A 23,943-nucleotide genomic window follows, 5' to 3' on the forward strand; every position below is an offset into this window, starting at 1 on the left:
GCAGCAAGGTCAATGTGCACGGCAACGTCACCACCAAAAGGCACTACACAGCATAAACTCGCTGTAGTCTTTTGCATAACCCCACATGGTAAAAGCGACGCACTGCAACAAGCACCAGGCAAAGAGTACAGTTGCACCCACATCCTGCTCACTCCGTCACCAATTCCAAATTCACAAGAAGCTGCCACCAATTGTGAACATGGGTAATCTGTCAAAAGACAGCAAGGAAATCTATGAATGTACTTTTTGCAGAGGAAGAGAAAGAAGACTTAACTCTTCTTATTTTCACAAAAGCAAAGAAAAAGGTGAAAGTTCCACCATCGCAGCCACCAGAAGACACGGCTACTGCAGCAATCACTACCGCCAGTGTTAACCTCCCCAGGGACAATGCAACAATTCCTCCACTTCAGGCTTGACACCTTGCACTACCTCGAGCTCGTCATTCTGGCCACCATGATCAAAATCAACGAAGAGCTTCATTGACCGCTGTCAAACGACTAGCCGGTCTTCAAACTCGACGCCTTACACTCTGCCTCAAGATCTGGCTGCTTCTGCACCTCCGCCATGGCTGCTGCCTTTGAATGTGATCAACAAAATCAAAGTTTGTCAACTCACACCCAAAGATCTCATCCGTCTGCTTGCCTCTGCTGCTGCCTTTGAATGTGATCAACAAAATCAAAGTTTGTCAACTCACACTGCTGCCTTTGAATGTGATCAACAAAATCAAAGTTTGTCAACTCACACCCAAAGATCCTCCGCCTTCTCTCTCTCGGACTCAGCCTGGGTTTTCACCCACAGCCTCAGATCACTATATATAGAAAAAAAAAAATGATGATGTAGAATAAAAAAATAATAAAATAAAGTAAAATGAAATGATGATGTTGGGAAGTAATGATGAAAGTAAAGAATAAAATAAAATAAAAAAAAAATAAAAAAAAAAAAAAAAAAAAAAATCTTTCGTGGATCAGCCACCGAAAGCAAAAAAAAAAAATAAATAAATAAAATAATAAAAATAATAAAATAAAGTAAAAGGAAATGATTATGTTGGGAAGTAATGATGAAAGTAGTAAAAAATAAAATAAAATAAAATAAAATAAATAATAATAAAAAATTTGGTGGATCAGCCACCGAAAAAAAAAAAAAAAAAAAAAAAAATCTTTGGTGGATCAGCACCACCGAGAAAAAAAAAAAAAAAAAAAAAAAAAAAATCTTTGGTGGATCAGCACCATCGAGAGAAAAAAAAAAAAAAAAAAAAAAAAAAAATCTTGGTGATGTATATGTTTTATTTGTATTTAGCACAATACACTGAATAAAATAAAGCATGTCCATTGATCTCCGAGAAATTACAAGTGTGTACAAAAAAAAAAAAAAAAAAAAAAAAAAAAGATGGAGCTTTCACAAAGGTTGTTCACGTGAAGCCCCATTACTTGGGAAAAACTACAGAAGTGGGAGGCATCAAAGAAGAGGCCTCAATACTTGGTGGAACACTAGATGAGCCAGGAAAAATATGCCTCTGGAAGAAAGCCGCAAGCCTTTGACGTTCACTTTGACGGTTACTTTGCATTCGACCATTGGATTCTTGCAGCTCATCAAGCTTCCTCTTCATGCCCGACGAATAGTTATTTGCAAGCACATGCAAACTTCTATTCTCGTACTTAAGCAGTTTGATCTCTTGCTTAAGACTTTCCACCTCCGCCATCAAAGATTCAACTTGGCGGGAGCGAGCAAGTAGGCGTTGGCCCATGTTGGACACAGAGCCTGCACACTGAACACTGAGAGCGAGGGACTCTTGAACGGCCAACTCATCGGACCGTCCTGAAAGCAGCCGACTATCTTCAGGAGTGAGGAGGTTCCTAGCTACTATCGTAGCTGTTGTTGCGTCCTTCATCACAGAGTCTTCACCTGTAAGAGGACCGTTAGAAGATAAAAAAGAAGGGCGCCATACATTACCTTGACGGGGCACAACCGGATCGCTGCTGAGACTCAAATCTAAGCAAAGGTTCGATGAGTTAGTCATTTTTTCAAAGGTGTTCAAAGAGAAGGGATATAAAAAAAAAATTTCAAAGGGTCGGAGACAATTTTTCAAGAATGGGCAATCTTCAGAGTGTGAATGTTGGGGTGATCAATACCGCTATAAAAAGCCAAGGCGACACGACCACCGATTCAAAAATCCGGATTTTCCTGCGTGAAGTTCGGCGACGCGTTCGCAGCTTTTCAGAAAACGCGTTCAACTTTGTCAAAAGATATCTGACAAAGTCGAAAACACGTGGAGGCCATCATCGCGACTACACGTCTTTAGCCGACAAGCGCAAAGTTCGGCGACGCTTTCTCTGCTTTTCAGAAAACGCGTGCAACTTTGTCAAAAGTGGCGCTCGTTCAGAAATCGAAGAGGCGTCGTTCAGATATCGAAGAGACGTTTGTCGACAAGGGTAAAAGAACGGTACCACCACTTGCTATTAAGAAATCCCTATATGTGTCGACCTTCGTCTCTTATGGCAAGGCAGACCTGAAGAAAATGCCCAACTCTTCCTCACCTCTGAAGGCGTACTCCCAGCAAAGCCTCTCGAAATACTCAATTCTTCTTCTTCCCTTGAGAAAACCTATTCAACCTTTGAAGATACCAGATGCCTGGAGTACAGATGACCCAGGAGGAAACAATAGATTGAAGCATGTGTTGATTCATTCACCGCTTCTTCAAAAGCAAAGGTATCTCATATCATCAAGGGCGAAAGCATAGGTATCTCATATCATGCTTTTTCCCTATCTTTTCCTTTGCCCTTGTTCTCACCTGCCAAGACAAGGACAGAGGAAGCAATATGTCGGAACCTCCACTCAAACCAGTTGCCACCAAGGAGTGAAGCACCATTTAAATGCAAAGGTTGCATTCAACTCCTGCATCGGAGGACAAATACTACAAGAGAAGATGCTAAACCTGCATAAGGAAATACCACTTCTGCAAAGGGGAGCAAGTAAGGCAAGCGAAAATGATACATCGAAGCATGTGGAGACAAGCACAACAAATATATGTGCTGATTTATTCGCTGCTTCTTCGAAAGCAAAGGTATCTCATATCATGCTTTTTCCCTGTCTTTTCCTTAGTCCCTGTTATTACTCGCATGGCAAAGTGAAAGAGAGCAGTCAGCGGCACTTGGAGTCAGTCTTCCGATCTGGAACCGACTACCTGGAATCTATTCCTGATTGCTTACCTAGTATTGCTCTCGAGTAGTCATCTTCAACGGTTGATACACTGTCAGAGAAGGGACAAGGAAATTTCAATCTTTCCAACCCTCTTCAATACGAATTGGAAAGATTGAACAAAGAAACAGGTCAGCACCTCCACCTTGTACTTGCCTGCCATATCCTGAAACCGCTCGTAGACCTTCAGGGGGAGACCAAAAGAATCCTGCTGCCCAGTTCAAGAGTAGCACAAAGGAAAATCAACGAGCGGAGGAGACCAGAAGAATCCTCCAGCCCAGTTCAAGATCAAGCCTCAATGGCCCTTGAAGAAATCACAAGTCCGATTCAAAATCAAGTGTTCACCACCCTTGAATCAAATTCAACTCCATATAAAAGGAGCAAGTTCAGACCTTCGGAGGAGACCAAAAGAATCCTCCAGCCCAGTTCAAGAGTAGCACAAAGGAAAATCAACGATTGGAGGAAACCAGAAAATCTTCCAGTCGAACTCAAGATCAAGCCTCGATGGCCCTTGAAGAAATTTCCAGCTCAATTCAAGATCAAGCCCCGACGGCCCTTGGGTTGACATCTACATTAAGGGACTTCAAAACGCATCTTCTACACGTGACAAGCACATGTCAACGACGCGCCTTGAAGTGGGGGCATTTATAGACATCGAAATTTCGGTGAAATGAATGATGACCAATAATTAAAATTTCAACGCTCACGTGTCACATAAATTTTACATGTAGCGTGTGACTCAACGAAAAATCGAAATAAATTGGAAAAGTCATCAAATAGGACACGTGTCAATACCTGGCAGAAATGATTTATTTCATCTGATTATTTAAATCCAAAAATCAAGTTTTGGAATTCTATAAATAGGAAGCCAAGACATTCATTTTGAGGAAGAAGGAGGAAGAAGGAGGAAGAGGGAAGAAGGGGGGAAGAAAGAAGGAAAGGAAGAGAAAGAAAGAAGGGAATCCACATCACACCAAAACCTTGAAGCTTTGAAACTCTAAAAGCTCTCAAGCAAATCCTGAAGGATCAAGAAAACACTCTTCGTTCTTCGTCAAATCCTCCTTCAAAGGTCAAGCCCCAACGGCCCTTGAAGAACTTCCACCGACTCAAGATCAAGCCCCGACGGCCCCTTGAAGAAAGTGTTCATCATCCGTTCATCCTAAAGATCAAGCCTCAACGGCCCTTTGGATCAACAACCTCAACAAATCCACACATACAATCGTTCTTCAAGATTAAGCCCAAAAGCCCTTGAAGATCCGCTCATCCATCAACCTTCAAGATCAAGCCCAAAAGCCCTTGAAGAAATCCATACACCCGTTCTTCAAGATTAAGCCCAAAAGCCCTTGAAGATCCGCTCATCCATCAACCTTCAAGATCAAGCCCAAAAGCCCTTGAAGAAATCCATACACCCAGTCTTCAAGATCAAGCCCAAAAGCTCTCGAAGATCCGTTCATCAACTGTTCATCCCTAGATCAAGCCCCGACGGCCCTTTGGATCAACAGCTCATCAACAAACCTACACTCTACGAAGATAGAATCAGAGGATCAAATTACAAAGAGATTGTAACCCCAAAATCATTAACACAAAATATATTTTGTGCACGTATTCTTGTCTCTTGTTTCAGGAATTTTTCGTGTTTACACAAGTATTTGAGCAGCATGCATTCTTAAATTCTAACGACAAACCGCCAAATTACGAGTTACTTAAGGAGAAAATTGTTGCAAAGTGTAGGGGATTGCCTTTGGCCGCGAGTACCCTCGGTGGTTTTCTACTTCGTAAGGAAATAGACGAATGGGAAGAAATATTGAACAACAAGTTGTGGAGTCTCTCAAATGAGCATGACATACTTCCCGTGTTGAGACTAAGTTACTTTTATCTTCCTTCATATTTGAAAAGATGCTTTGCCTATTGCTCAATACTTCCAAATGACTATGAATTCGGGGAGATGCAAATGATCCTTCTGTGGATGGCCGAGGGTTTGATTCATCCTCAACCAGAAGATAATAAGCAAATTGAAGATTTAGGTGCTGATTATTTTCGGGAGCTCGTATGTAGGTCATTGTTTCAAAAGTCAACCAAAAATACTTCAAAATATGTAATGCATGACCTCATTGGTGATTTAGCAAGATGGGCCGCTGGAGATATTTGTTTTAGATTGGAGGATAAGCAAAATGATGATGGTGTACAACTTCGATGTTTTCCGAAGGCACGCCATTCGTCTTACATTTTCGGTCATTATGACGGGGTTAAAAGATTTGAGGCATTTTTTGAAGTGAAATGTCTGCGAACCTTCTTGCCACTAAGAAAGGGTTCTGGCTACAATTATTTAAGCCATCAGGTTACTTCTGATTTATTGGCAAAATTGCAGTACTTTCGGGTGCTTTCTTTTAATGGCTATAGAATAACTGAGCTGCCAAACTCAATTGGTGATTTGAGATATCTACGGTATCTTGACCTTTCCTACACAGCTATAACTAGTTTGCCTAAATCGATAAGTACTCTTTACAACTTGCAGACATTGATATTGGAACGCTGTTCCTATTTGAAGTCATTGCCTGTAGGCATAAGTAATCTAATTAGTTTGCGCCATCTCAACAACTCAGATGTATCTTGGTTGGAAGGAATGCCTCCAAAACTAGGTAGATTGGTGAATCTCCAATCTTTGCCTAATTTTGTGGTCAGTGGTAGAACTGATCAATCAGGAATAAGAGAGATAGGGCCTCTATCGCATCTCCGAGGGGCATTGTGCATCTCAAGATTGGAGAATGTGACTGATGTCGAGGATGCTCAGAGGGCCAACTTAAAATACAAGGTGAAGCTTGATTCGTTGGTCCTAAAATGGTCTCATCCAAGGGACACAAGAGAAATGGAATCTGATGTGCTTGACATGTTAGAGCCTCATAGAAAGATCAAGGAGCTCACCATCCAGAGTTATGCCGGAAAGGAATTTTCATCATGGGTTGGAGGTCATTTGTTCTCTAATATGGTGCCTGTGCGCTTAGAGGAATGTAACAATTGTTTGTCGTTGCCACCTCTCGGACAATTGACTCAACTCAAAGAACTTTATATTAGAGGAATGAATGGTGTTTTCCCTTACCTGAAAACGCTCTTAGTAAAAAAAATGTTCTAAACTGGAGGGTAAGCTGCCAGAGAACCTCAATTCTTTAGCTAAGCTTGAAATTGTTGAATGTGAAGAATTAGTGGTTTCGACTGCCAACTACAAACAACTTCGTCAATTAAACATTGACGGTTGTGAAGTGTTGGTGCATACAGCTGCTAAGGTTGAGTTTGAGTTATTAGAGTCCTTGTGGCTTTCAAGCATTTCAGAGGTGATGTCTCTGCAAACAGGGGAATTGTTCAACAAGGGATTAAGCAAGGTTAAAGATTTGAAGATTAATGGATGTGAGGAGGTGACGTCTTCATTCAGGAATGAGGGTAGATTATTGCAGCAGTTGATTTCTCTTGGCCGTTTGGAAATTGAAGACAACTCTCCTCTAGTTGAAGAATTGGGAAAAGAAGCAGAGGAGTTGCAAACATTGGAGTACAGGATTGAAAGTCTGGAGTTAAACAAGTGCGAAAATCATTTGAAGCTACCAAAAGGGTTAAATCAGTTGTCGTCTCTTCAAAAGCTTTGCATACACGAATGTTCACGTCTAGTTTCTTTCCCAGATGTTGGTCTGCCACCTTCTCTTAAAGAATCGAGATTACATCGTGCGATTCGTTGATATATTTTGCAAAATTCCAGATTCCCCAAAATCTCAGAAGAATAGAGATAAGAGGGTGCAAAAGTTTGAAATCACTAGTAGCTGAGGAGGCTTTTAGTTCTTCTTGGTCGTCTTCTTCTCATAGTTGTCTTGAGTACTTGTTTATCGATGGATGTGAATCTCTGACGTCGTTATCATTGAGTGGCCAGCATCTCAGGACACTTAAAACACCTTCAGACATACAGATGTGAACAACTGGAGTTAATCGCACAGGATGGGTTCTTCTGCGACAACACTAATTACTGTCTTGTATCTTTTAGGATATGGAAGTGTGAAAATCTGAAATCCTTACCAGATGGTTTATGCCACCTCAGCAATCTTCAAAAGCTATACATTCAAGAATGTGGAAGTCTTGTTTCCATCCCGATACTGAGTGGAGGGAGAAGACCCTCCAACCTGAGAGAGATCCAGATTATCAATTGCCAGAAATTGGAGGCGTTGCCCGAAGACATGCACAATATCAACTCTCTTGAGGAATTGAGCATCGACTACCGTGAAGGTTTGACTTTTCCTCCCAACCTCACATCACTTATAATTTGGAAGGTCAAGAGCTGTAAGTCATTGTGGGAGTTGGAGTGGGGGTTGCACAGACTCACCTCTCTTAGAAATTTGTGGATAAGTGGTGAAAACCCGGATACGGTGTCGTTTCCACCCGACATGGTCCGCATGGAGACGCTCCTCCCCAAATCTCTCACTCACCTCTATATAGAATTCTTCCCGAATCTAAAGAAACTGAGCAGCAAGGGCTTTCAATTCCTCACCTCCCTTCAATCTCTGCATCTTTGGAATTGTCCAAAGCTAGCATCCATTCCAGAGGAGGGTCTGCCTCCTTCACTAGGGGGACTTGTCATCAATGGGTGTCCAGTGCTAAAAGAGAGATGCCAACCAGGAAAAGGACGCTACTGGCACAAAATATTCCACATCCCTTCCATACAAATATAGATTTTGAGATGATTTGAAGCTGATGGTCGATTCGATCCCATTCTCTAGGTCAGGTATCATCTTCTCAAGGAATGTTTTATTATTATTATTATTATTATCATCTTTATTCATGAAAAACCTACTCTAACTCTTAAAGTAAAACTCAAATTATAGTTCTCAAATCCATTCCAAGTGGCTTCAACTCTTGAGTCCAATATGAGTTTTAGGGCAAATTTAATCCATAATTCCCTTTAGGTTAGTGGGTTGTCCCACCAAATATGTGTTTTTCTTTTAATTTTATATTTATAAATCCATTGAATCCAACGGCTAAGATCAAATATGATTAAATCTAATAGTAAAGAATGAAAACATTCTCTTCCTTTTTGTTTTCTCCTTTTTCGCATTTCTTCTACTATATCTATTGGTTAGTTTCACTTTATTTTGCTAAATTCTATAGATAAAAATATTACATGTACAAAAGGAGAAAATTAAAAGATTTAACTGATCAAATTTAAATCCGACGGCTAAAATAATTAGAAAAATTATTTCATGTGTTTCATATTCTTTCATAGTGTCTCACAAGTTTCATAGTGTTCATTTAATAATTTTTTTAATATTTATCAGAATCTTAATATTTTTCCAATATTTTCGTGTGTTTATTCTCTCGCGTTCCTTGCAACACCAGTGTATTTGGAGCCCGTGGGATCTCAGATCGAGTTGAGTGAGCAGGATAGTTTTGTTGAATTTGAATATGATTTCCTGGCCTTGGAGGCAGGGGACTTGGAAAACTGGGAATCTGGTGGGGAGGAAAAGAAATGCAGGAAATGATTTGATCTTGAGGGGACCATTTGGATCTCCACATGGCCAATCCTTGGATTTGATTAGTAATGCATGTCTGGGATCATCGAGAAAAAATTAAAGTGCATATTTGAAAGTCCCATGAAAATTGAGTTGCCTTTTTATCCTCCATAAATATTTAATAGGTGGCTTCAACTTGTCATAAGGAGTTTGATAGTGATTCATTTGCTTTTTAATTGTATCATTGTGAATGTGTTGTGAGCATTCTGGGATATTTTTCTTTTCTTTGTTTCTTCTTTTTCTCAAATGACTTGATTCAGTATTTTGACCTATTTGTGCTTTCTTGCAGGGAAGAGGGACATCAAAGTGAAGGCCCTAGAGGCAGCTGAAGCTGCAAAGCGTCTTGCAGAATAGAAAGAGAATGAACGCAAGATGAAGAAGGAAGCCTTGAAACTTGAGCGGTAGAGAGTGGAGCAGGAGAATATGAAGCAGTTGGAGCTGCAGGAAAAAAAAGAAAGAAGAAGAGAGGAAGAAAAAAGAGGCTGATATGGCATCAAAGAAGAGACAAAGGGAAGACAAAGAAAGGAAGGTGAAGGAAAGAAAAAGAATGTGTTTAAGCACGTAGACAGCAGAGAGAACATGAAAACAGAATTCAGACAGAGAAATGGAGAAATGGATAATTCAATTGGCATTACAAGTCAAGAGCAGTCTTATGACATCTCTCCATATAAAGTTTCAGACGATGAAAATGACGATGATGACAATGTCATACCAAATGGTAAATTTATTCCTTCATGGTCAAGGTATGTTTTTCAATTGTTATATATGAAATATGGTTTAGATCTTCAAATTTATGGAGCATCACAGTCATCTCGGTGATATGTATTTAGCAAAAGCCATAGGTGTACCCTTTGAAACTGTCAACTCGGCTGGGCTCTAAAATAATCTGTTGTTTGGTTCTTGTTTTGTACAGTAAAAACTGCCTGGCTTTTGCCGTTTCTTGCCAGAATAGAACAGACCCAGCGACGATCTTCCCCCCAGAAAGCTTTTGCTGCATCTCTGAAGGTACTTTTATGGTTTAAAGCCATGGTCTTAGTAGCTATTGCTTTGGCATTTTCGGCTAGTCAATTTTAAGATACTGCTGGACTAAGTTCCAATATGCTCATTTGCAGTCCGCTTTCCCCAAAACCATCAATTAAACAACAGCAGAATGCGATAAACTCTATTCAGTATATTCTTCAGTAACAAGTGCTTCTGGTCAAGAAGAGGTAATGACTACCTTTATTCTCCATTTTCCTTTCCGTGCTCTAAACTACATTTGTGCTGGCAGTTTGGTTGTTAAAGGAGCTATTTTCCTTCCGCAAAATGTAAAATGCCTTTAGTTACTGCCTATCAAAACCAAAATACTAGTAATAATTGGTTTTTGTTTCTCGTTGCAGATTTTCAATGTCTATTTGTGAACAGTTTCTTGAGCAGGCGACACCCTTTCAAGCCGAAATGTAATTCTTATCTCAGATAATTTCCCGACTGATTGCAGTTGAGAAGAGTAACAAGTTCCATTGGCAGAAGGCCAATTGCCTTAGCTATTGAGTAATTTGGTCAGCATCTCCTGCTGCTTTCTTGTTTCTTTGGCACCGCCACTTCGCCTGCCACTGGTTTTAGTTTTAACCTCATTGTCCTCAAGGATGATAAGTGAATGCTAGAAATATATGTATTTTGGTATTGGGGTTTTGTAAGAGTATGTATATATTGTTGACAAATCAATGAGATCTCAATCAGAACAAATCCCTAATTATTTGTTTACTTAGCTTTTTTATGTATTTGCCTAGTTGGGAAGTCAACTCCAATTTCTATGGAGTCGATTGTGCATATCAACTGTATATATTTCTCCTTCACGTATCAATGAAATACACAACTATTCCATTCAAGCATTCTCTTCTTGGCAGCAGAGCCTAGGTTTTGAGAAAAAACACACTAAAAAAAAAAAAAAAAAAAGGGAGACGAGACCGTGCTCTGTACGGAAAAACCATAACTACCAGCCGCGCAGAAAACTTGTGCAGCACCGTCCGACCAGCGAACGACGCCATCGTTGCTGACCTGAGAACCCGAACTACCAGCCACGCACCCAGTTGTGCAGTGCGCCGTCGTTGCTGATCCGAGTTCACCGAGCCGCTCCCTGCATCCACCACCACGAACTGAGATTCAACCCGCTGCCTGAAATTTGTCCTAGATTTCGACCTGCGAATCTGTTTTGCGTGCCCAGATTCGATTGAACCCAGACTCTGACCCACTTGTTGCTGATTGAAGAACAGCAGGAAAAAGCTTACTGTTGCGAAATAGGAAAAAAGGAAAGCTGTGCTGTTGCGAAAAAAAAGGGAAAAAACTTGCTGTTTGAAGAAAAGAAAATGAGGATGGACGGGTGAAGAAGTAAAGAAAGAAGAAAAAAAGAAAAAAAAATAATAGAAAAAGGGGAGGAAGCAAGAAAACAGGAAAAAAAGAAAAAAAAATGAAATTTGTTGACTTTGTCTCTGTTTGTCTTATATGACCTTTGTTTGGAAGTTTCGACCTTATCATTACACATACACGTTGCACCAAATTCATCCAGAGCAATGGTAGTCCACTCGTGCACTGATTGCAAAAAACAAGGTAGCTTCTGAGTTTACATATAACGATGGTAATGCTTTAAAGGTTTCGTTACGAATAATATATGAATAATTGATTCTGGTACTATTGAACATATGATTTGTGATTCTAGATAGGTATAAACCCTAAAACCATCCACCAAAATTGTCGTGAGTGTTGTCAATGGTAATGTTGTCCCCATTATTAGGGAAGGCACTATCTCCCTTTCTGATACCCTTAATCTTGATTCCGTACTTGTTGTTCCTTCTCTTGACTATAATTTATTATCAGTTGCTCAACTCACTGTCGCCCTACATTGCTTTGTGATTTTTTGGCCTTCTTTTTGTGTTTTCAAGGATATTCGGACTCGCAAAACGATTAGTTATGGTATTAGGAAGGGCAAACTCTATTACTTGGAGGAGCTGTCATCAAACAGTACCGGAATGTTGACTCAAGCTCTTGTAGTGGAAGGATCTTAGGGGGAGAAGAATAAAGCTTCAGAGGTTTGGTTATGGCATCGTCGACTTGGACATGCTTCTTTCGGTTATTTACAGAGGTTGTTTCCTAGCTTGTTTGTTAAGCATGATGTTTCTAACTTTAAATGTGGTATTTGTGAACTGGCTAAAAGTCATCGTACTTCGTTTTCGCCCAGTATGACTAAAAGTTATGTTCCTTTTATGATAATTCATTATGATGTTTGGGGACCATCTAAAACTACCACATTTGGTGGGGCTCATTGGTTCGTTACTTTTATTGATGATTGCACACGTATGACTTGGGTTTGTTTGATGAAGTCCAAAAATGAAGTTACTTCTTTGTTTCAATGATTTCACAAAATGGTGCGAGTACAATATAAGTTACAAATACAGGTTCTCAGGAGTGATAATGGCGGCGAGTATGTGAACAATGAGCTTCATGCATTTCTTGATCATCATGGTTCATTAATCTACATGTCCAAACACTCCTCCACAAAATGGGATTGCAGAACGTATGAACCGTCAGCTTCTGGAAGTTGTTCGTGCTTCCTTGCTTGAGGCTCGTTTTCCGTTATCCTATTGGGGAGAAGCTCTCACTTCAGCTGCATATCTCATTAATTGTGTTCCCTCTCGACCGGTTAATTTTCAGACACCGTTTCAGGTTCTTGCCTCCCATGTCGATGCTCCTGCAGTTCCCAATCTCCCACCTCACGTGTTCGATTGTGTGGCATTCGTTCATCTTCATAAAGCAGCAGAGGAGTAAGCTTGAACCTCGAGCCTTGCGACAAGTCCCTTCATAAAGCAGCAGACAAGTCCCTTCATCTTCATGATCATCTGAAAACTTCAATTGATGCAGTAAGTTCTTCTTCCAACTATATCTATATGGGAAATCCATTATTTATTCGTTATTTATTTCATTTCCTTCATCTTAATTGCAGCTGAATATATACATGGTTTCATGTTCAACACTTTGTTAATTGCACTAAAGTTTTCAACTTCAACTGAAATCTGATCCTCGGACGCAAGTATCCTCTCCTCGTGATCTGACGACTTCCATGTAAGTTCTTGCTACACATCCGCTCCTATATCCATGCGAGTTTCTGAGTTCTGTAACTTGTAGAGTCCTACTTTAAGATTTTAACATGTAAAAAGCATATGATTTTTAACATACCCGATTGAGCCCGTGTAGCCGGTTGGACGGTTATGGAATTGCATAAATTTGTATACAATAATTAGTTTCATCTGTTTTAATTGTGCAGCTATGACTACTTGTGAGTCTTGATTGGTCTTGCTTAACAGATCAAACTTCCAATTCAAGAAACTATGGCGGCAGACACTTTTCTTGTGGCATTCCTCCAAGTGCTGGTTGACAAGTTGGCACAACGCGAGGTCTTCAAGTACTCTGGACTCGTAAAGGGCATCGATCAGAAACTGAAGAAGTGGAGTGCCACCTTGTCTGCAATTGGAGCGGTGCTGAATGACGCGGAGGAAAGGCAACTGACGGCTGAGAGCAACGCACTGAAGCTCTGGCTCGATGATCTCAGGGATTTGGCTTTTGATGCGGAAGACGTGTTGGATAAATATCATACTAAAATGTTGAAACGTCAGATACAACATGCTCATTCTATCACAACAAGCAAAGCATGGAAATCAATTCCTAATCGTGTTTTCAACTTCAAAATGAACTTGGAAATACAGAAGATTACTGAGCGATTACAAGAGATATCTGAAAGAAAAGACCAGCTTAGTTTGAAAATTGATACTGGGACGTTGACTACAAGGGCACATCAACACATATCGCCTAGTTCTAGTCTACCAGATGGACCTGTGATTGGAAGGGCGGAGGACAAAAGGAAGATTGTTGAGCTGCTGTCAAAGCAAGAGCATCGTGCTGTCAATTTCGATGTAGTTGCAATTGTTGGTATGGCTGGAGTCGGAAAGACAACACTTGCCGGGCAAGTACTCAAAGATATTGTTGCAACCCAAATGTTTCAACCAGCCGTTTGGGTGTGTGTATCTGACGACTTCAACCTTCAAAGAGTGACAAAGCAAATTCTTGAATCAATCACATCTCGACAATGTACCACAGAAGATCACAATAAGGTTCAAGATGATCTGCATAAGGAGTTAGCTGGGAAGAAGTTTTTAATTGTTTTAGATGATGTTTGGAAAACGTGTAGCTACAGAGAATGGCTGAAGCTGCAGTCCCCTTTTCGTGATGGAGCACAAGGAAGCAAGATAGTTGTGACAACACGTGATACAGATGTTTCAAAAATGATGGGAGCTGCCACGCTGGTTCACAATTTGGTGCCTATGGAAAATCATTTTGTTTGCAAGTATTTGAGCAGCATGCATTCTTAAATTCTAACGACAAACCGCCAAATTACGAGTTACTTAAGGAGAAAATTGTTGCAAAGTGTAGGGGATTGCCTTTGGCCGCGAGTACCCTCGGTGGCTTTCTACTTCGTAAAGAAATAGACGAATGGGAAGAAATATTGAACAATAAGTTGTGGAGTCTCTCAAATGAGCATGACATACTTCCCGTGTTGAGACTAAGTTACTTTTATCTTCCTTCACATTTGAAAAGATGCTTTGCCTATTGCTCAATACTTCCAAATGACTATGAATTCGGGGAGATGCAAATAATCCTTCTGTGGATGGCCGAGGGTTTGATTCATCCTCGACCAGAAGATAATAAGCAAATTGAAGATTTAGGTGCTGATTATTTTCGGGAGCTCGTATGTAGGTCATTGTTTCAAAAGTCAACCAAAAATACTTCAAAATATGTGATGCATGACCTCATTGGTGATTTAGCAAGATGGGCCGCTGGAGATATTTGTTTTAGATTGGAGGATAAGCAAAATAATGATGGTGTACAACTTACATGTTTTCCGAAGGCACGCCATTCGTCTTACCTTATGGGTCATTATGATGGGGTTAAAAGATTTGAGGCATTTTCTGAAGTGAAATGTTTGCGAACCTTCTTGCCACTAAGAAAGGGTTATCCCTACAATTATTTAAGTCGTCAGGTTACCTTTGATTTATTGCCACAATTGCAGTACTTGCGGGTGCTCTCTTTTAATGGCTATGGAATAACTGAGCTGCCAAACTCAATTGGTGATTTGAGATATCTACGGTATCTCGACCTTTCCTACACAGCTATAACCTGTTTGCCTAAATCAACAAGCACTCTTTACAACTTGCAAACGTTGATATTGGAAGGTTGTTATAAATTGAAGTCATTGCCTGCAGACATGAGTAATCTAATTAATTTGCGCCATCTCAACAACTCAGATGTATCTCGGTGGGAAGGAATGCCTCCAAAACTAGGTAGATTGGAGAATCTCCAATCATTGCCTAATTTTGTGGTGAGCGGTGAAAGTGATCAATCAGGGATAAGAGAGATAGGGCCCCTATCGCAGCTCCGAGGGACATTGTGCCTCTCAAGATTGGAGAATGTGACTGATGTCGAGGATGCCAGGAGGGCCAACTTGAAATGCAAGGAGAGGCTTGATTCGTTGGTCCTAGAATGGTCTCGTTCAAGGGATACGAGAGAAACGGAATCCACTGTGCTTGGCATGTTACAGCCTCATAGAAAGATCAAGGAGCTCACCATCAAGAGTTATGCCGAAAAGAAATTTTCATCATGGGTTGGAGGTTCTTTCTTCTCTAATATGGTGCTTGTGCGCTTAGAGGAATGTAACAATTGTTTATCGTTGCCACCGCTCGGACAATTGCCTCAACTCAAAGAGCTTTATATTAGAGGAATGAATGCAGTGGAAAGTGTTGGTGCTGAGTTTTATGGCGAGTGTGTCTTGGCTTTTCCGCTGTTAGAGATTCTCGAGTTTGTGGATATGCAGCATTGGAAGGTGTGGCTTCCCTTCCAACTGGATCACGGAAGTGGTGTTTTCCCTTGCCTGGAAAGGCTTTCAATCAAAAAATGTTCCAAGTTGGAAGGTAAGCTGCCAGAGAAGCTCGATTTGTTAGCCAAACTTGAAATTGTTAAATGTGAGGAATTGGTGGTTTCGATTGCCAACTACAAACAACTTCGTCAAATAAACATTGACGGTTGTAAAGTATTGGTACATACAGATGCTAAGGTTGAGTTTGAGTTATTAGAGTCATTGTGGCTTTCAAACATTTCGGAGGTGATGTCTCTGCAAACAGGGGAATTGTTGAGGAAGGGATTAAGCAAGGTTAGAGATTTGAAGAAAAGGGTTAAATCAGCTGTCGTCTCTTCAAGAGCTTCGCATATACGAATGTTCATCTCTAGTTTCTTTTCCAGATGTTGGTATGCCACCTTCTCTTAAAAACATCGAGATTATAGAGTGCGATTCGTTGATATATTTTGCAAAATTCCAGATTCCCCAAAATCTCAGAAGAATAGGGATAAGAGGTTGCAAAAGTTTGAAATCACTAGTAGATGAGGAGGGTGTTGGTTCTTCTCATGGTTGTCTTGAGTACTTGGATATCCAAGGATGTAAATCTCTGACGTCGTTATCATTGAGTGGTCAGCTCCTCAAGACACTTAAACACCTTGGGATATCTGGTTGTGAACAACTGGAGTTAATCGCACAGGACGGGTTCTTGTACGACAACACTAATTATTGTCTTGAATATTTTAGGATATGGATATGTGAAAATCTGAAATCCTTACCGGATGGCTTATGCCACCTCAGCAATCTTCAAAAGCTACATATTCAACAATGTGGAAGTCTTGTTTCCATCCCGAGACTGAGTGGGGGGAGAAGACCCTCCAACCTGAGATGTATCTGGATCAGAGAATGCGAGAAATTGGAGGCGTTGCCCGAAGACATGCACAATCTCAACTCTCTTGAGGAATTGACCATCGACTACAGTGAAGGTTTGACTTTTCCTCCCAACCTCACGTTGCTTTCAATTAATAAGGTCAAGAGCTGTAAGTCATTGTGGGAGTTGGAGTGGGGGTTGCAGAGACTCACCTCTCTTACAATCCATGGTGAAGACCCGGATATGGTGTCATTTCCACCCGACATGGTCCGCATGGAGACACTCCTCCCCAAATCTCTCACTCATCTGAGAATAGGTGGCTTCTCGAATCTGAAGAAACTGAGCAGCAAGGGCTTTCAATTCCTCACCTCCCTTCAATCTCTGTGGCTCTGGTATTGTCCAAAGCTAGTATCCATTCCAGAAGAGGGTCTGCCTCCTTCACTAGAGGAACTTGTCATCTATAGGTGTCCAGTGCTAAAAGAGAGATGCCAACTAGGAAAAGGACGCTACTGGCACAAAATATCCCACATCCCTTACATAAGTATATGAAGCTGATGGTCCAGGTATCATTTTCTCGAGGAATGTTTTAATATTAATATTAATATTATTATTAATCATGTTTATTCTTGTAAAGTAAAGTAATCCACAATATTTGGTTTGGGTCAAGGTTTTGGGGGTTGAGGAGTGGCTGCTTTGGGAGGAGAAATTTTTCACGATATCGGGACCTCCAACTCACCTCTGCCAGTTGGTGTTCCGAACCAATGGTTATTAGACAACTGGATTTCTTTAATTTTTTTTATTTAATTCATTCTCTTAAATGCTGAAACTTCACTACCAACAAGTAAAAATAAATAAAGGTTACGCGTCCGTCAATAACCTTTGCGTTCCGTTCTGTTCTCGGTAATCTTCTTTATTTTTTGATGAAATATCTTCTTGTCACTTAAAAAAAAAAAAAAAAGGGGAAAAGCTGATTTGCTCAGGTTTCATATTACTATCATGTATGTTGCTTGGGACATTCGATGATCTCTCCTTTGTGGTACGGATCTACTCAACCCCTCTTCTTCTCTGGAAAGATCTGCAGGAAATTTACGATTATTTCCGGTGATGGCTTCCTGCCTAACTCTGGTTGTTTCTCCTCGTCCATCTTGTCTGTATTGTAGGTTTCTTTTGGAGTTGGAAGGCTTTGTGGCCTGATTTGTTGGCTTTTATTTTTTGGGTTTTACACCAAAACAAAAAAATAAAGAGGTGTTTTGCCGATTTTAACCACAAATCCCAGGCAAACAAGAACACTTGAATTTTGGATATGAGGGTTGTCGGACGAGGAAGAAGACGATGACGAAATCTTGAAAAACTTTTAACTCTGTTTGGCTTTTTTCAGCCTTGGGACTAACGTTTCAGCATTTAAAAATGTGTTTCAATAAGATTAAAAGAAAATCCAGATGTCCAAAAAACAAAAGTAAGAAAGCTTATGGTGTCGTTTTAATGCTACGTATCATTCAATGTTACAAGAATATTAGTCTTTAGTTTGATTTCCACAACTAGTACATCTTATATTTTAAGTCTCGGTCATTCGTTTTCTGTAACACTCAATCCTACGTGCTATTGCTATTGAATAAAAATTGAAAAGTTTCTTACTTTTTTCAACGCTTCCTATATATTAATCATTCATGGGACCATGCATGTTTAGGATTTGTTTAGGATTTGATTTGGGGGCCTAAAATATCTCACTCTGAGTTTCTGTGCCAACTATGGCCCTTAAGTATACTTAATTCTTTAATTTTCTTGGGTTAGCCAATTTTGAGTCAAGGTTAACGTGTTTTTGTACAAAACTAATTAAGAAAACACTCTACTTACATTATATTATCAAATTATCGAATTTGATACTAAATAATTATACAGAATTATACTTTACCGCTCTTAATTGAGATTAACAGTGTAACAATAAAAATTTCTCATCCTTCATGATAAAAGAAAGCTTTCTTCAATGATAAACTAGTGTTAAAGAATTGATAATCGTCAATGAATAATGAGTCATGACTTGCAATAAACCTCACACACTATCAAAAAAAGTTTGCATTCGTGAATAAACTTGGCATACGGGTCTTGTTTGTGTCATCCTGTTATATCTTAATGGGTCTTGTTGTGTCAGATCATTATCTTAACGTGTTCTTAACAGGTAATCCTATAACGACATGATTCGTTAACGAATCATGTCGTTCCCTGCTGATTAACGGGTCATGCAAGAAATTGTTATATCTAATATCAAGATCTAGCAAAAGATGTCTTATCAAGTTCTTAATAGGTGACACCTAACGACCCGATTCGTTAACAGACTCTTAATGGATGATCTAATTCGTTAACGAGTTGATCAAAAACCTGTTATTTTTATGTCATTTCGTGTTAGATTAATAGTTGATGCAAGAAATTGACAAAATGCATAATTGAGAGTGAGACCCACTCCTCCATGTTATTATATTGACAATATGTTCCCTAACCTGACCAAAATCCACCATGAAATTCCTTAGCATTGAAACATGACGCCCCCAGCTCCCTAATACGCTGTCGTTTTGAGATTCCCCCACCCCGAAAAGTCCCTCATAACCGTTGCAAACCCTCTCTCAGTACCCAACCGTTTAAACCCCACTCCCTCCCTCCCTCCCTCTCTCTCTCTCTCTCTCTCTCTCTCTCTCTCTCTACATGTTCTCAGTCAAAATCTCCAAGTCCTCTGCTTTGGCAAAGAAAATCGAAAACCCATTTGTTTCCATCCATCAGAACTCAAAATCTCCATATTCATGTCTCCAAGAAAGCTTCTTGTTTTCTGGGTCGACGTCTTCTTCCTCATAACTCTCTTCCTCCGCCGTGGCTCTGCCGAGAACGTCAACTTCTACTTCCCATCTTTGAACTTCCAAAACCTTACCTTCCTCGGCGACTTCCACATCCGAAATGGTGTCGTGGGGCTCACCCGCCAGCTCACCGTCCCCTTCTCCAGCGCCGGTGCCGTCATCTACAACAACCCGATTCGGTTCTTCGACCCGGAGTCCAACATCACTGCTTCTTTCTCCGCAAAGTTCGCTTTCTCCATCGCCAACGTTAATCCGAGCTCCTACGGCGACGGCATATCGTTTTTCCTCTCGCTGGACAACTGGACTCTGGGCAGCCCTGGTGGATGTCTGGGTCTTGTCAATTCCTCGCAATTGACCAAGAACAAGTTCGTAGTCGTCGAATTTGACGCGAAGCTCGATTTTCACTTCGACGATCCGAACGACAATCACGTCGGATTGGACATTGAGAGCCTCAATTCGATCAAGACCTCTGATCCGATTTCACAGGGTATCGATTTCAAGGGCGGGAATTCGATTACTGCTTGGATTGATTACAATAACGACCAAGAAAAGCTTAAAGTGTATCTAAGCTACTCGAATTTCAAGCCTGAAAAGCCGGTTTTGAGCGTGGACGTCGATCTCTCCGAGCATCTGAACGAGGTTATATTCGTGGGTTTTTCAGCCTCGACGGAGGGGAGCACGGAGATTCATCTGGTTGAGAATTGGAGCTTTCATACCTTCGGGTTGTTGTGAAAATGCCGAGGTTGCAGCCACACAATGTGTCCGATACTTATGTGGCGATGAGTCCGAGGATTCCCGTGTCCAGTTCAGGGGATAAGCATCACCGGCGGCTCAGTTTAGGACTCGAGATTGCTGGGCCAGCGTTCTTTTGCGTGGCGCTGGTGGTTTTCAGCTATGTTTCCGTGATGAAATGGATGGAGGTGAGAAAACAGAAGAGCTTCAAAGCAGAGGTAGTGGCAGGGCCAAGAGAGTTTAGTTACAAGGAGCTGAAATCTGCCACTGGAGGGTTTCATGCCAGTAGGATTCTTGGGCATGGAGCTTTTGGGTTGTTTACAAGGCGTTTTTTGTGTCTTTAGGCACCATTTATGCGGTAAAAGATCCATGCATTCCCATGAAGGTAAAACCGAATTCCTCTCTGAGTTGTCGATTATTGCTTGCTTGCGTCACAAGAATTTGGTTCACCTTTAGGGCTGGTGCGTTGAGAAGGGTGAATTGCTTCTTGTTTACGATTTCATGCCTAATGGGAGCCTCGAAAAGGCGCAGTACCAAGAATCTGTACAATGTACCTTGTTAGATTGGTCTCGGAGACTGAATATTGCAGTTGGATTGGTGTCTGTTTTGGCATATCTGCATCAGGAATGTGAGCACAGGTCATCCACAGAGACATAAAGACTGGAAATGTGTTGCTTGATGGGAATTTAAACGCGAGGCTCAGTGATTTCAGGCTGGCAAAGCTCATGGATCATGATAAAAGCCCTGTTTCCACACTGACAGCGGGAACAATGGGGTACCTTGCGTGCGCTTAAGTATCTTCAATATGGAAAAGCAACCAAAAAGACTGATGCTTTTAGCTATGGTGTGGTGATCCTTGAAGTGGCGTGTGGAAGGAGGCCAATAGAAAAAGAGCCGGGAAGTGAGAAGGCGGTGAATTTGGTTGATTAGGTTTGGGATGCATTCCGAAGGGAGGATTATCGAGGCGGCTGACAAGCGGCTGAATGGGGAGTTTAATGTGAAAGAAATGAGAAATCTGTTGCTTGTCGGATTAAGTTGTGCTAACCCTGATAACGCGGAGAGGCCTACGATGAGGAGGGTTCTGCAGATTCTGAGCAATGAGGCAGAAATTCAAGCCGTCCCAAGGGTGAAGCTGAGTCTGAGTTTCTCTAACAGATTGCCTTTGTCCCTTGATGACATTGTTTCGGATTGTGAGGAGGATTCCAATAGCCCTACAAGCTCGATGTGTGAGATCATCATTCACTGAAAAATATATGCAGATTTGCAGAGTTTATAGCTAGTTGGATTCTTCGATTCTTTTAACTTTACCACTGCCTTTTTTTTTTTTTGTGTTTTTTTTTTGTTTTTTTTATCCTGTAGTTTGAAGATTAGAGACTGTATAGTTCACTGGCCCGAGTTCAAAGCTTTCTGTTGACCTGTGTGGTCTCTACTTTGTCCAGGACAAAAAAAAGCTTCTTGCTTGAATATTTCAACTGTAATGGAAGACTAATTTCTGACTGGTTTACAAGTTGAATGTTACACACGAATGATTTCTATACTATTCGATCTTATAGTTCTTAAACCGTTCTGTTTCTTGGGTAGTTTGATTTGATCTTTCCTAATGGTACGATACTGAGCAGTGGGTAATCTGTAGAGTAATTCTGTTTGCACCCGTAAATCTGTTCGACGCACACCCTCTCCCTCTCTCAGGCTAAAGTAGCCATGGCAAAGGGAGGAGAACTAGGAAGGCTTTTGAGAGAGAGAGAGAGAGAGAGAGAGAGAGAGAGAGAGAGAGAGAGAGAGAGAGAGAGCGCGCGCGTGCGTGTGCGCGCGCTCGTGCGTGTGCGCGCGCTCGTGCGTGTGCGCGTGTGTGTTTATTGGGTGTGAGAGTAAGAAGATGCAGAAAGTAGATATAGTGATGACATTCATAAACTTGCAGATTCTGAACTTTTTTAGTCTCCCTCTACGCCAGAAGAGAAATTGAACTGTCTGCTTTGCAGAACTTTACAATTTAATGGATCACGTCGCTATCAGGAGAAATTCTCAAGTTTTGGTAGTGAAGTATTCAAGAATAGTACACTGCAATCCTTCTGTTTCATATTTGAGCGCATTTATACGCACAGATTTGAAGCTTTTGGCCATCGGGATAAATTCTCAAGTTCGATAGTGAAGTGTATTAAGGATATATTTGAAGATTTTCCCAGATGTTGGTCTGCCACCTTCTCTTAAAGACATCGAGATTACATAGCGCGATTTGTTGATATATTTTGCAAAATTCCAGATTCCCCAAAATCTTAGAAGAATAGAGATAAGAGGGTGCAAAAATTTGAAATCACTAGTAGATGAGGAGGCTGTTGATTCTTCTTGGTCGTCTTCTTCTCATAGTTGTCTTGAGTACTTGGAAATCCAAGGATGTGAATCTCTGACGTCGTTATCATTGAGTGGCCAGCTTCTCAGGACACTTAAACACCTTCAGATAGTGCATTGTGATCGACTGGAGCTAATCGCAGAGGACGGGTTCTTCCGCGGCAACACTAATTATTGTCTTGAATATATTAAGATCTGGAATTGCCAAAATCTGAAATCCTTACCGGATGGCTTATGACACCTCAGCACTCCTGCTGCTTTCTTGTTTCTTTGGCCAGCACTGGTTTTAGTTCTACTTTTAACCTCATTCTTCTCAAGGATGATAAGTGAATGCTAGAATATATTTTGGTATGGTGGAGTTGTAAGATTATGTATAATGCAGCAATCTTTATTGCCTTTATTCTTCCTCTTTTGGTCAATTTGCTTATTCACCATCATACACCAAAAGATTGGACATCGAATCATATACTTCTTTTCCAAAAATTAAAGTTCGCTTTTCTTGAAACATATATAAATTTATTACACCAACTAGTTTAGAGAAGTCCACACTAGGTTAGATTACAAAATTTGCACTTAAAAAGCCAGACTTGGTTCAAGTTAAGTTGACTAGAGCATTGTGCTCACGTTTTTGCACCCAAGTTCGAATCTTCTCTCATCTTCATAGTTTAGATGACTTATTGTGGAGTATCCCATCGTTTATTAAAAATAAACACTTAATAGGACACCGGTCTAGTCAATGGACTGGCATATGAGCTTCGATGGGACAATGGCATATGAGCTTCGATCAGTGAAGCCCAAACAACCTCCAGTAAGTAACGGTTCTTCCGCTCTGCTACCCCATTCTGCTGGGGTGTATAAGACTAGTGGTTTGGTGAACAATTGCATGTGTTCATAAATACTGCTGAAATTCAGAACTCAAATATTTTCCTCCGTTATCAATGCGGAGAACCTGAATTTCTTGATAAACCCGGAGGATCCATTACCCCAAACATCAATGCCATAACCAGACGTTAGATTTTCTCTTCTCCTTCTCAGATGTTAGATTTTCTCTTCTCCATCCACTGTCAAAGTCATATGATCCGTAGCACCGGAATCAATTATCCATGCACTGTTAGAAACAGATGCAGACTTATTTAAAATCTTACCACCATTACTTGCAGCGGCTACCAATGCAGAGGCATTCCTAGTGACATCATCATTATCCTTTAACCTTTGTTTCAACAACTGTAACAGTGGAGGTCATCTTGGAATTTTTCTTCTGCGGATCACGACAGTGGTCCAACTATTATGGAAACCTCATGAGTTCAAAGCATTGGGTTTTGGTGTGACCATTTTCTCCGCAATGATCATATTTGTAGATGGACTTGTCAGCACCATTAGTATTTCTTCCTCTGTCCTGCTGTTTTTTAGAGGATCGGTTTTGATTAGACCGATTTTGGGCCACCATGGCTTAAGCTTCAGAATTTCCAGGCTTAGCGTACGAAGATTCAGTGTCAC

General features: G+C 40.7%; 3 pseudogenes across 2 annotated transcripts in view; all 3 read left to right on the forward strand.

Annotated features, from left to right (window-relative positions):
- The first annotated feature begins 233 nt into the window (after positions 1-233).
- Positions 234-10,606, forward strand: LOC137742124 (putative disease resistance protein At3g14460; annotated as a pseudogene). The gene is made up of 8 exons (XR_015953263.1): positions 234-410; positions 4,820-6,161; positions 6,391-6,766; positions 6,892-7,949; positions 9,028-9,481; positions 9,652-9,743; positions 9,851-9,946; positions 10,118-10,606. The product of XR_015953263.1 is annotated as a putative disease resistance protein At3g14460 (transcript).
- Positions 10,607-12,736: 2,130 nt separating this feature from the next.
- LOC148692654 (putative disease resistance RPP13-like protein 1) overlaps positions 12,737-23,943 on the forward strand; it is a 45,453-nt pseudogene continuing 34,246 nt past the window's right edge. The window contains exons 1-2 of the transcript XR_015953454.1: positions 12,737-12,833; positions 13,036-17,088. The product of XR_015953454.1 is annotated as a putative disease resistance RPP13-like protein 1 (transcript). The remainder of the gene's footprint in view (positions 12,834-13,035; positions 17,089-23,943) is intronic.
- Positions 19,177-21,637, forward strand: LOC137743226 (putative L-type lectin-domain containing receptor kinase S.7 pseudogene; annotated as a pseudogene).

This window comes from Pyrus communis, chromosome 11 (assembly GCF_041283825.1).
Source record: "Pyrus communis isolate YQ-2024b chromosome 11, ASM4128382v1, whole genome shotgun sequence".
NCBI classification, from domain to species: Eukaryota; Viridiplantae; Streptophyta; class Magnoliopsida; order Rosales; family Rosaceae; genus Pyrus; species Pyrus communis.